This window comes from Chelonoidis abingdonii, chromosome 5 (genome assembly GCF_003597395.2).
Source record: "Chelonoidis abingdonii isolate Lonesome George chromosome 5, CheloAbing_2.0, whole genome shotgun sequence".
In the NCBI taxonomy this organism is placed as follows: domain Eukaryota; kingdom Metazoa; phylum Chordata; order Testudines; family Testudinidae; genus Chelonoidis; species Chelonoidis abingdonii.
In genome coordinates, this window is record NC_133773.1 from 119,032,693 (window position 1) to 119,044,372 (window position 11,680).

The following is an 11,680-nucleotide window of genomic DNA, read 5'->3' on the forward strand; positions in this document are numbered from 1 at the left end:
CTCATTTTAAGGCCAGGGTGAACATACACTCACATGGCAAAAGACTTCAGAGATGGTATGTTTCTTCTTATAGGTCACTCTATCCAGAGTTTGCTAGGGTTTTATAATAATCTTCTATCTTCAATTCTTGATAGGAGGCACCCTATGCACTTTCTTAATTAACTTTGCTCTCACAAAGCCTTTTTAGTTTGACAAAGCTGGTGGAAGTAAACACATTGCTGTAGCCTGTCATATCCATCTTTTGTCTGACTTAGACAGTAATCTCTTTGGGGTAGGAATTATCTTTTTGTTCTGTTTGCACAGCAATTAGAACAACTGAATCTTTGTCTTGCATAAACACATACATGTCGACCACTGCAGGGGTGGGCTTCCACTTGTGTCTACATTTGTGGCAGACCTCTCCTATGTCACTGTGCAACTTGCTGTCAGGTATATCTGCGCCAACAATTCAAAGCAGATAACATTCAGCAAATATATAAGTGTTGTGTGTTATTAAACACTTACAGACTCCTGTGTATAGGCAACAGTAGACAATGAAACATTCAGATAGTTACACCATTTGCCTTTGAAAACTTCTCATATAGTGGCTTCTTATAAGAACTGATTTAGTCGGGCGAGAAGCTTCTTCAGCACTGCAACATATACACCAATTTGTCTTAATATTTTCTATTGATGTTGTACTACCTACAGACTTCAGCATCTTGTCTGTTTTACAACCTTGGTATTTTTTGCATCACCTCAAGCTTTTTCCTTCATCTTGTGACAACACTCTTCCATACAGGACCCAACAGGGCCTAAGGACCCAACAGCCTAAGGGACATCTTTGTTATTAATGATTATGCTTGATAATCCTTCTTAGAGCATGAGACCACTGTCTATCATGCTGACTAATATTGTGTCATTTCCATGTACTCATTTGTATCCATATCTTGTCTTATATTTAGCCCTGAACTACATTACACAGTTAAGTCAACAAAAGGCAGCTTGCTTGACCTAACTCTGTAAGTGTCTACACTACAGTTTTGCTCCTAGCGACATAACTCACCCACTACACTAAAGTAATAACTCCACCTCCCTGAGAGGTTGAAGTAGTTAGGTCAATGCAGTGTCAGTGTAGATATTGTGTTGCTGACATCAACTGTTGCTGGCTTTCAGAAGCCATCCCGTAATGCCTCATAATGACAGTTCAATCTGTGCAAGTGCTTTTGGTGAGGAAGTACACTACCACTACAAGAAGCAAAGTGAAGACATGCTCAAGTGGTGTAATTATTGTGACGGCTGTATGCCAGTGTAAGTTAAGTTGACTTAATTTCGTGATGTCCTTAGATTGTAAACTGTTTGGGACAGGGACAGTCTTTTTGTCGTCTGTACAGTGCCTAGCACAATGAGGTCCTAGTTCATGTCTAGGGTTCCTAGGTGCTACAGTAATACAAATAATAATATTATGGGTTCCTTCTACCTGGATGTTATAGGCATTTGTGTTTCTCTTCATTTTATAACAATTGTGCTGCAGCTGGGTTCACTTTTACCAGGACCTTTTATTTTGCAAAATAGTACCAAAATATTCTTTGGAGCGGGTTCCTGAAGGAGATGCACATCAAAGTCAAAGCGAGAAAACTGTGGGTGTGTACCATACAACTTTTTTCAGTCAACAATAGCTGCCACTGAGTGTGCAAATGAATGTGGCGGTCCGAGTACAACACAGGAATTGCCAGTATGGTAAGGATTGTACATAGCCAGCCATCCTTGTACTGCCTCATGTGTGTTGGCATTCTTTAATATACTAAGAGCCCGGATTGCTGCCACGCAGAGCTCAGGTGGCCATGCTGTTTTGCAACTTGGTGGCTTAAGTCATAGGTCCACAAGCTCTGGTCTATGTCCTAGCCTGTAACCAGTCCCTTGGGAGAGACCCCTTTAATGTTCTCTGGCCCAAGGACGCACAGGAGCAGTTCCATGGCTTCCAAGACTCTGAAACTGAGACTTCAGGCATGAGTAATCTCAGTCTCTCTCCATGGCTCCCTGCAATGAATCCAGCCATGTCAGACTCATGCAGGAGAGACATGTACTTCAAGGTACAATACTCCCAATATTTGAAGTGACACCAGGCAGCTTTTTCAAAACAAGTTAACAATTTATTAGTGGCCTAGAGATTCTGAAAATCCTTAGGTCAGCAGAGAGAGGCAAAGGTTAAGACAGAGGTCAGTCTGGCTATCATCAGGGTGCCCTTGAGCCATGCTGCTGTCAAAGCCATCTTGGATAGCTCTCTGTCTCTGACCCTTTGTCCTTAGTCTGAGGTGAGAGCTGCTGAGTGTCTTCCAACAGCCAACTCTTAACCCACCATTGACCCATGCTGAGTTTGTATGTTCTACTGGCTGGAGATTCCCATGGATAAGTGTCAATTGTTCAGTCCTTGGCGGCTCTCATTATCTTGGTGGATCCTCCACATTGATATAGGTCAGTTTCAGCCAGTCCTTTAACAACCCATTAATTCCTCCTCGAATAGTTATGTGACACAATCCCTCACGTCTCCTGCTCTGCCCCAAGTCAGTGTAACTCTTGCACCTACTGGGTAGCATTGCAAAGTCCAGAGGGAAACTGACACACACAGACATATTACAGGAATTTCCCACATCAGAGGTTACCAGGTGGATCATTGCATCATTACTTGATGAAGGATCAATATTTGAGGAATTCAGAATCAATATTTACATGTGAAATGAATACAAATCAAAGATTTAATATAAATATATGGAGATACATCTATCTCATAGAACTGGAAGGGACCTTGAAAGGTCATTGAGTCCAGTCCCCTGCCTTCACTAGCAGGCCCAATTTTTGCCCCAGATCCCTAAATGACCCCCACAAGGGCTGAACTCACAATCCTAGGTTTAGTAGGCCAGTGATCAAACCACTGAGCTATTCGTCCCCCTCTCCCTGCTACCTCCCTTATTAAATAACACTTGTGTTTGAAAAATTCAAGCAGTCATTACTTAAGAAATACAATTAGAAATGTTTCTTCTTGGTGCTGACAATGAGGTGGTTAGAAAAGACTGAGCAGTTGGCACTATGCCTTGTATTGCTCCAGCAAAAGAAGAACATTTCTGGGATTAATATATCTAAAATACTTGTTGTCGTCCATGTTAATTCATTGATGGGTGCTTAAAAAATAACAATTATCCTTGGGCCCTTGGTTTGCAATAGCCTCTCTTGAAATCATTCTTTACCTTTTCACTTAAACTACAGCTTTCTGTGATCAGCTTCTTCCTTTCCTTTTGACACATCCAGTACAGACTTAGATGGGGGAGTAGTTCTGTTACTAGCTGGGATAGCAAGAATGAGCAAAAAATAGCAATGCTTTCTTTAGAATCTAGTCCTCAAAGAGTTTAAACAGCCATTGCTTATTTTCTTCCCTTTCCCCTGTGTTTTATAGGTTTCCTTTGTGTTTGGATAACTTTATGATCATTGTTACCATTTACAGCTGTGCAAGGTAAAGATAATATTATAAATTAATATCTCAAAATTTGGAACGTCAACCAATTGCTTGCAGGACTGGGGAAGGAATGTATTCCAGTGTAAAACATTCCACAAGTTGTTTAGGTGAATTGTGGGTCGGGTAGGGCATGTCTCTTTCTTCTGTCACATCACATATTTGCCACAGCTGGAGGCAAAATACCAACTAGATTGGTCTGTGGTCTGATTTGGTGTGGCGATTCTTACCTCTTGTTTTTTCTGCATGTGGTTTGTGTATAGCATCTTTAAAACTATTTAAAATAAATTTACAATACTTTTCTTTTATTTAACATTAATCTCAAATGTCCAGGGTAGGCCATTCGATTTTTTTACTTTAATTTTTTTTGAGTGGCCATAATGTCTCGCGTTGTCTCAACAAATTAAGATGACAGATCTAGATGCAGTTAAAGCTGGAAAAATGGAAAAATAAAAGCACCTGCCTCATTTTCATGACCACCAGCACTACTATCCAGTGATCTAAACACCCTGGGGATATGCAGGTGCAACATGATTGCTCCTTAAAAGAGACAGCAGACACTATGAGTGTCCTCAAGTGGCTAATTAAAATAGACTGCTGACTATTAAAATTCTTCATATTTTTATCTCCTCTCAGCATCAAATATGTTACATTATTTCTAACTTCAAAATATCCATGGATTATATGTACCTTTAATTTTAGCCTTGAAAAGAATCTGGATACCACTGTGGTGGGTCTAGTAATAACAACTGAACCAGAATATAAAAAAAAAAATAAAAGAGAAGGAATGTGTGAAGAACAGCTGTGGTCAATAGCATTAACGCACAGTATAAATGGATAGAAAGTCAACAAAGTGTAATAGAGGGTAGACATGAAGAATGAGTAAGAGAAAACACCTTTTAGACATGGTGTTAAATATCATGAAGTGGCTGATCAAGAGAGGATTTTGAAAGACTAGCACAACAGAAAGGGACATATTCATAAAAACGGACATTCAACTCACAGATTAATGGCCAACAGCACGTGGCATTGGCCACTGTCGGAAGACAGGATACTGGGCTAGATGGATCTTTGGTCTGACCCAGTATGCCCATTCTTATGTAATGTAGATTAGAACTTTATAAAGTTTCTTCTTCTCTAGTGCCATAACTGTATGAAAAGCTATTTTTGTTAAATAATAGGGATTATTCTGAAATACACATAGGCTTTTAATATTAGTGTTACTGGTAAGGAAAATGGAAACATGATTTAAGTGCAGGTAACTGAGTGAATTTTGTGCAATCACCTATTCAGACAAGTATGATAGTTTAGGTCTCTCTATCATTGTTCTCAAATAACAAAATATTTGCTCTAAGGGCTTGGCTACTTGAGCATTTAGTTTGTGACAAGCCAAGGTGTAAATCTACCCTGTAGTAGCCTGCCACACACTAAGTGTCCATGTGGATCCTATTGACATACTCTGACAATTCGTTTCAAAGTGGAGTAGATCAAAGAACACTGAAGAACTGTTAGTGCATGTCAGCAGGGTCCAGGAGGACATTTTGTGTGCAGCAATCTAGTGCCGGGTAGATTCACACCTCAGCTTGCTGAGAACTAAATGTTGGTGTAGATAAGCTCTTAACTGATTTATGAATAACAGCAAAGGAGGACTTCCCACACCACACATCCCTCTCTGATTTTAAGTTATTAAGCCTTACTTTCTGGTCTGCTATACAAGACAGCCTCTCATAAAGTATTAAGAATCTGATAATTAAACTACAGTTTTCCAGATGTGTGATTTCCAGGAAAACAATTATTTTATCTGTAATACAAATGCAGTATTGCCAACCCCAAATGTTCAAAAATCATGAGTAAGGCTCACCAAAAAATCATGGGATTGGCGTTAATTCATGAGATTATGTAAAAATAATAGATTTGATGTTTTTATTTACCTTCTGCTTTTTGAGCCTTTTATGGTGCACAGGGTCACATTGTGAAGCTTTCTCCACAGCCACAAGGGCTAGAAACTTACCTTTTTTTTTTTTTTCCCTAAGAATGAAGGCTGAAATTATCACATATCTACTTGATTCAAGGAGCTGGGGCTTTAAGGAAAACAATAATCATCATGAGAATCATGACAAAATCATGAGAGTTGGTAACACTGCAAATGTACAATATTGAAGAGTTGAGCCATAGGAGATTGTGCAACCTACAAAAACAGTGTAATCAACAAATACTAAACTTAGACAAGAGACAGTTACAACTTACTTGATTTTTCATTCTCAGTGCAAAGCTACATCTGTCAGTTTATGAACTTCAGGAAGGGTTAAGTCATCACCAATTTTATTTAATTTAAACTGACTTTTAAACAACTATGGAGACGATTTTATACAAGTCATTTCTGCAGGATAAATACTTTAGACAAATAACTATACCTGGTTGAAGAGTTATTTTCTATATATTTGTAACAGAGAATATTGGCCCTTTAAGACTAGAGGGGACCAGAAGTGCCCCTTCCAGGAATGCTGGAATAAACAAAGGCCCCAGAAATGGTCTTGTAGAAATAAAAGAGGAAGTCCTGCAGAATTAGTAGTTCTGGTTTTGACAATTCAACATCCTAAGGGCCTGGATCCAGGAACCCTGTAGCTTAGACTGGGGGCAGGGCTCCCCTCCCCCTCAACCAATTAGTGGGAAGCTCTCTGAAGAAGAGCACTGTATAGGCTGCCTACCCACTTAGAAAGAACAGGAGGGTGACTGACAGGGAAATGCAAGCCAGATCCTGTAGGCTAAGCTTCCACTAGGAAGGATGAGAGCTGTAGCTCTGTGTGGGGAGAATAAGAGCTGTGTGTGTAGCAGAAAAGCCAGAGATGAGTATGAACTTTTGTATTGCTGTGATGGACTTTATTTTGGGGGGACACTGAATGCTATTTTGAGCAGTGTTTAGCTATTAAGCTAGCCCCAAGCGGTGGTTGGTGGTAGGCCTGAGAAACTGTAGGGAGTTCCTAAAGGGCCCTGAGGAGAGCACACAGGGTGGATACTAAAGAGGCATCTCCGGCCATTAGGGGGTTCCCCTTAAATAGCAAGCCTGTTACAATATTCTTATCTTAGCTACCATTTAAGTATTTCTAGGGCACTGACATACGGGTATTCACCCACGAAAGCTCACGCTCCAAAACGTCTGTTAGTCTATAAGGTGCCACAGGATTCTCTGCTGCTAAATACCATAGACTCTGTCCACTAGTCTTCCATATATTTTATATATTATTTTAGCACTGTAGACTGCTCATTTAATCAGGGATTTTAATCATGATTTAAATTAGCAGTCAGAAAACTTGTTCTGAACTAGTGGTTTTCAACCTGTGGTCTGCAGACCCCTAGGGATCCCCAGACTATGTTTAAGGGAATGGTTCTCAACCTTTCCAGACTACTATATTCCTTTCATGAGCCTGATTTGTCTTGTGTACCCCAAGTTTTGCCTCACTTAAAAACTACTTGCCTACAAAATCAGACATAAAAATACAAAAGGGTCACAGCATACTATTGCTTACTTTCTCATTTTCACCACATAATTATAAAATAAATCTATTGGAATATAAATATTGTACTTACATTTCAGTGTGATTCTTGAGCCTGTTTTTCACTTGTGAGCTATGTCTGAAGACTGAGCCCCACAGCTCAGGGCCAAAGCATGTAACTTAGCTTTGCAGGGTCCGCTGTGGCATGGGACCCCTGACAATTTCCCTGTCAACCACTAACACCAGACTTGCACTTGCGATGCCCCTAAACCCATCCCACAACCCCCAGGTTGAGAAACACTGATCTAAATGTTGAGTACCCCCAGAAGACTTCTGCATACTGTGGTTGAGGGTCACTGGTCTAAGTGGTCCATGAAAGATTGCTGTTACCATAGAACAGTGGTTTTCAACCTGTGGTCTGCAGACTACATATGTCTAAGATTTCTAAAGGGATCCATCCCTCCATCTGAAAATTTTTAGGGATCTGCAAATGAAAAAAGATTGAAAACCACCATTTTAAACAGTTGGTTTTAATCTTGTATTTGTACTTCAGTTATTTTCTAAAAAAGGTTCACTCTCATTTAATGGTATAACCATTAAAAACCTGCTGATTTGCAATCCAATATTGACTTTATGCCAAATTTGGTAGTTTAGCTACCCAGTAGGAAACACTATATGCGCTTATTTTAGGCTATCTAGTTTAACATACATTTATTCCAATTTTTCATTATGTCAGAAAATGGTGAATGACATTTCTTGTTTACTAGGCAACCTTTTACTTGGGATTTGTGGCAAGCTGTCTTTGGATGGAAATTAGAATTCAATACATATATAAACACTTTAAATTACTTTTTTAGGTAAATAAAAGTACCTTAAATGTGCAGATATACAAGGAAAAAAAGCAAGTTTATCAATATTTTCTCACTTAAAACTGATTTAATAAACAATGGAAATATTTACTGTAATTAGTAATTGCTGGATTGTTTCATCATCTAGATTTTCAAAGATATTTATGTACCTAAAAATGCAGGTCCAGATCCACACAACGATTAGGCATTACTGTGATCCAACTGCCTCCCCAGCTGCCATGTAACCCTACAGACTCCTAAATTCACTCAGTGCCTAAAATTTTGTGGTAAAAGTTCCTTCGGTGCCTTAGTTTCTGCCTCTAGGCATACATATAATGCCTTACACTAGACATCCAGGCACCTAGATCATGCCTAAGTCCCAACTCAAGCCCCAGAGCTGATAGAGATAGGTAGGGGAACACTTTTCTCACCTGCAGGGCCCCTTTCAAAATCCAAAAGAGATAGTAGTGGTGCCTCCCTTATAATTTAGCCCAGCAGTTAGAGCACTCAGTTAGGATGTGGGAGACCCCTGTTCAAATCCTGCCTCTCAGAGCATCCTAATCATTGGGCTAAGGGATATTCCCAAATGAGTCTCTCTCAATGTCTACTGTTGAAGCCATTCCATTTTGGATACTCTAGTGAGTCATTGGGCCAAAAAAGGGAGTGACTGACCCTAAAGCCTGCTGGTTATGACACTCACTTGGAACATGCATGATCTAGTCCAGGGGTGGGCAAACTACAACCCACGGGCCGCATCCAGCCTGCGAGCTCCTGCTGGGGAGCGGGGTATGGGACTTGCCCCACTCTGGTGCTCCAGCCGGGGAGCAGGGTTGGAGGCTGCACCATGTGGCTTCTGGAAGCTGCAGCATGGCCCTCCTCCGATGCTCCACTGGGGTGCAGGCTCGGGGGCTGCACCATGCAGCTCCCGGAAGCATGACATGGCCTGGCTCCGGTGCTCCAGCTGGGGAGAAGGGTTGGGGTCCACTCCACGCAGCTCCCAGAAGCCACAGCATGGCCCCGTTCTGGCTCCTACATGCTCCCATGCCCCCTCCGGTGCTCCAATGGGAGCTGCAGGGGTGCTGCCTGCAGATAGGATAGCGTGCAGAACCACCTGGCCATGCCTCCGCGTAGGAGTTGGAGAAAGGACATGCCACTGCTTTCAGGAGCCCCTTGAGGTAAGTACCCCTGGAAACCTGCGCCCCTGAGCCTCTCCCCACACTCCAACTCCCTGCCCCAGCCCTGATCCCCCTCCTGCTCTCCAAACTCCTCAATCCCAGCCCAGAGCACCCTCCTGCACCCCAAACCTCTCATCCCCAGCACCACCCGAGCCCACACCCCCAGCCACAGCCTGCACCCCACCCCAGACCCCCTCCCACAGCCTGAACTCATTTCTAGACCCATCCCAGAGCCCACATCCCCAACCAGAGCCCTCACCTCCTTCCCACATCCCAACCCCAATTTTATGAGCATTCATGGCCCACCATACAAATTCTATTCTCAGATGTGACCCTCGGGCCAAAAAGTTTGCCCACCTCTGATCTAGTCCCTCTACTCCAATGACCTGTTCATTATTTACACACACAACAGCTTCAACAGGTGAGACCCATGTCAGAACCCCCGCTAGCCCAGTCCTTCAAGCACATTTGTGAAAAGTAAGGATTTGAACAGGCATCTCTTTCTCCAGACCAGGCAGAGGGGGGAAATTGAACCCAAGTCTTTCACATCCCAGTTGAGTTTAAAACTGGGCTAAAAGTTAAGGAAGACCCCCACTACTTGCAAACACCCCCGCCCCCAGCCTAGATATCTAGTTCTAGTATGTTCACAGCAGTAGATCCCAAGCAGAGGGAGGTGCCTACCTCCAGCCTGGGTGCAAAGCAGAGGACACATCCTGGTCTCCATCTCCCCATGGCTGGCTTAGACAGTTCCCCACCTAGCATGCTGGATTTTATAGATCCCGTTCCCAGGTACCTATCTAGCCCCATGCATCATAGAGGGAAGGCACTTAAGTTCCTGGGAAGACATAGGCTACAGTGCCTAAGCAAATTAAGAGCCTAATTTCCAATGATTTCAATGGGAGACAGACACCTAACCTGCTTAGGCACTTTTGAAAGTCACATTAGGATCCTCTCTACATCTTTAGGTGCCTAAATGCCTTTGAAAATCTGTCCCCGTCCTTCAAATTTTCAGAACTAGCAGACCACCTCTTCTCCCAGCTGGTTTTTATTCATATACTGGAAGAGGAAAACAAGCTTTCCTGCTTCTTCACCTCCCAATTGATTTTCAGTTTGAATTAACTAGTCTAAATGAAGAAAATACTCTCTGCCCCTACTAGCTCAACTGAAACCAAATTAAGTAAGACAAAAGCTTTTCTGTACAGCAGAAACTGAAAATACTTAGAGTGTCGGAGGGTGTTTTGTAGGTTGCTTACAAAGTCCAGAATGTTAGTTCCTGGAGAGGGTGTAAACCCCTCCCATTGTTGCTTCACCAACTGTAACGGCCCCTTAACCGTGTGGGCCATATAACAAGTTTCAAATGTTGAAACCCTTAAACTGGGATGATGTACAGCCCTGTAAGCAAAGAGCAACTTGCTGCAACACTATGGTCCAGTCATTAGTATTCATTCACGAATTTACGGATCATGGCCCCCAAAGTTCCATTAAAACCTTTCCACCAGGTCATTGTTTGATTGTGGTTTATGCGGTTGGCAACCAAGTGATTCACCCATTGATTTTTTCCCACAGATCTTTCAGGGTGCCTGCCAGGAAAATTAGATCCTGAATCTGTTAAGCGATATCGGCAGCGGCCAACCTACCCTGGCAAAAATGTCTGTTTAGGCGGCCTGGGCACACCGCTTTAGCCCTGCTTGTTGCCTAGAGCTACTGCTTCCGGCCATCAGGTAGCAAAGTACACGGAAAGTCATAAGTACTGAACTTTCCCTGGCGCGTCTTTCTTGGAAAGGGACCCAGAATATCCACAGCTACTCGCTGAAAATGGGACCTCAATTATGGGGAGTGGCTGGAGAGGGCTCCTTTGACCAGATCTGGCGGCTTTCCCACTCTTTGGCACACCTTCAAGAACTGGACATACTGGGCACACTCTTGCCCATCCCCTCCCAGGGAATTGACTTCCCCAACCTGTCTTTGGTTCTGTTCACCCCAGCATAGCCCACTTGGATGATCATGGGCAAGCTTAAGAGCTTCCCCCTGTACTTAGTTGAACCACCAAAACCAGTTTGTGCAGCTGCCATTCTTCCTTGGTGTCCACCAGAAAGAATTTTTTCCTGTATAAAAAGTCCTTGGGTCAAATAAACAAATTGGGATTGGGTAGAAGAGCTGAGAGGCGGTGGCGTTGCTCCGTGTTGCCACCCAAGCTTTCTGAAGCGCTGTCATCTGCTTTCCTGCTCAGTCTGGAAACTGTTCCCTTGAGGCCTGGGGACACCAGTTCTTCCTCAGACTGTTGGATTGGCTTTGTTCCCTCTGGAAGCGCAGGGGTTGTTCCGTTGCTGGTGAACGCTCCCCTGGTGCACCTGTTGGTATTTCAAGGCTCTGGCTGAGCCTCTTCGTATGGTTGTCTGTTGCTTTCTCCAGTTCAGGCTCGCCGTGGCCCCTCTGGCGTTGAGGTTGAAGATAATGTCGTTGCAATTGCTGGTGCTGCGTTTGCTTGTTCCAGTTCCGGTCCTGACGGAGCTTGCTGTGGACTGGTTCAGCCGTTGAGGGATCCGAGTCACTACCTCTTCTGTGGTCTCTTGTAAACACAGACGGTTCCCTGTGGACGGTCAAGGAACAGGAATGGGTCGGGAAGCTTGCCTGGTTGGCTGCGTATAACCATTTCTTACTCTCTTGGCCCGCTTC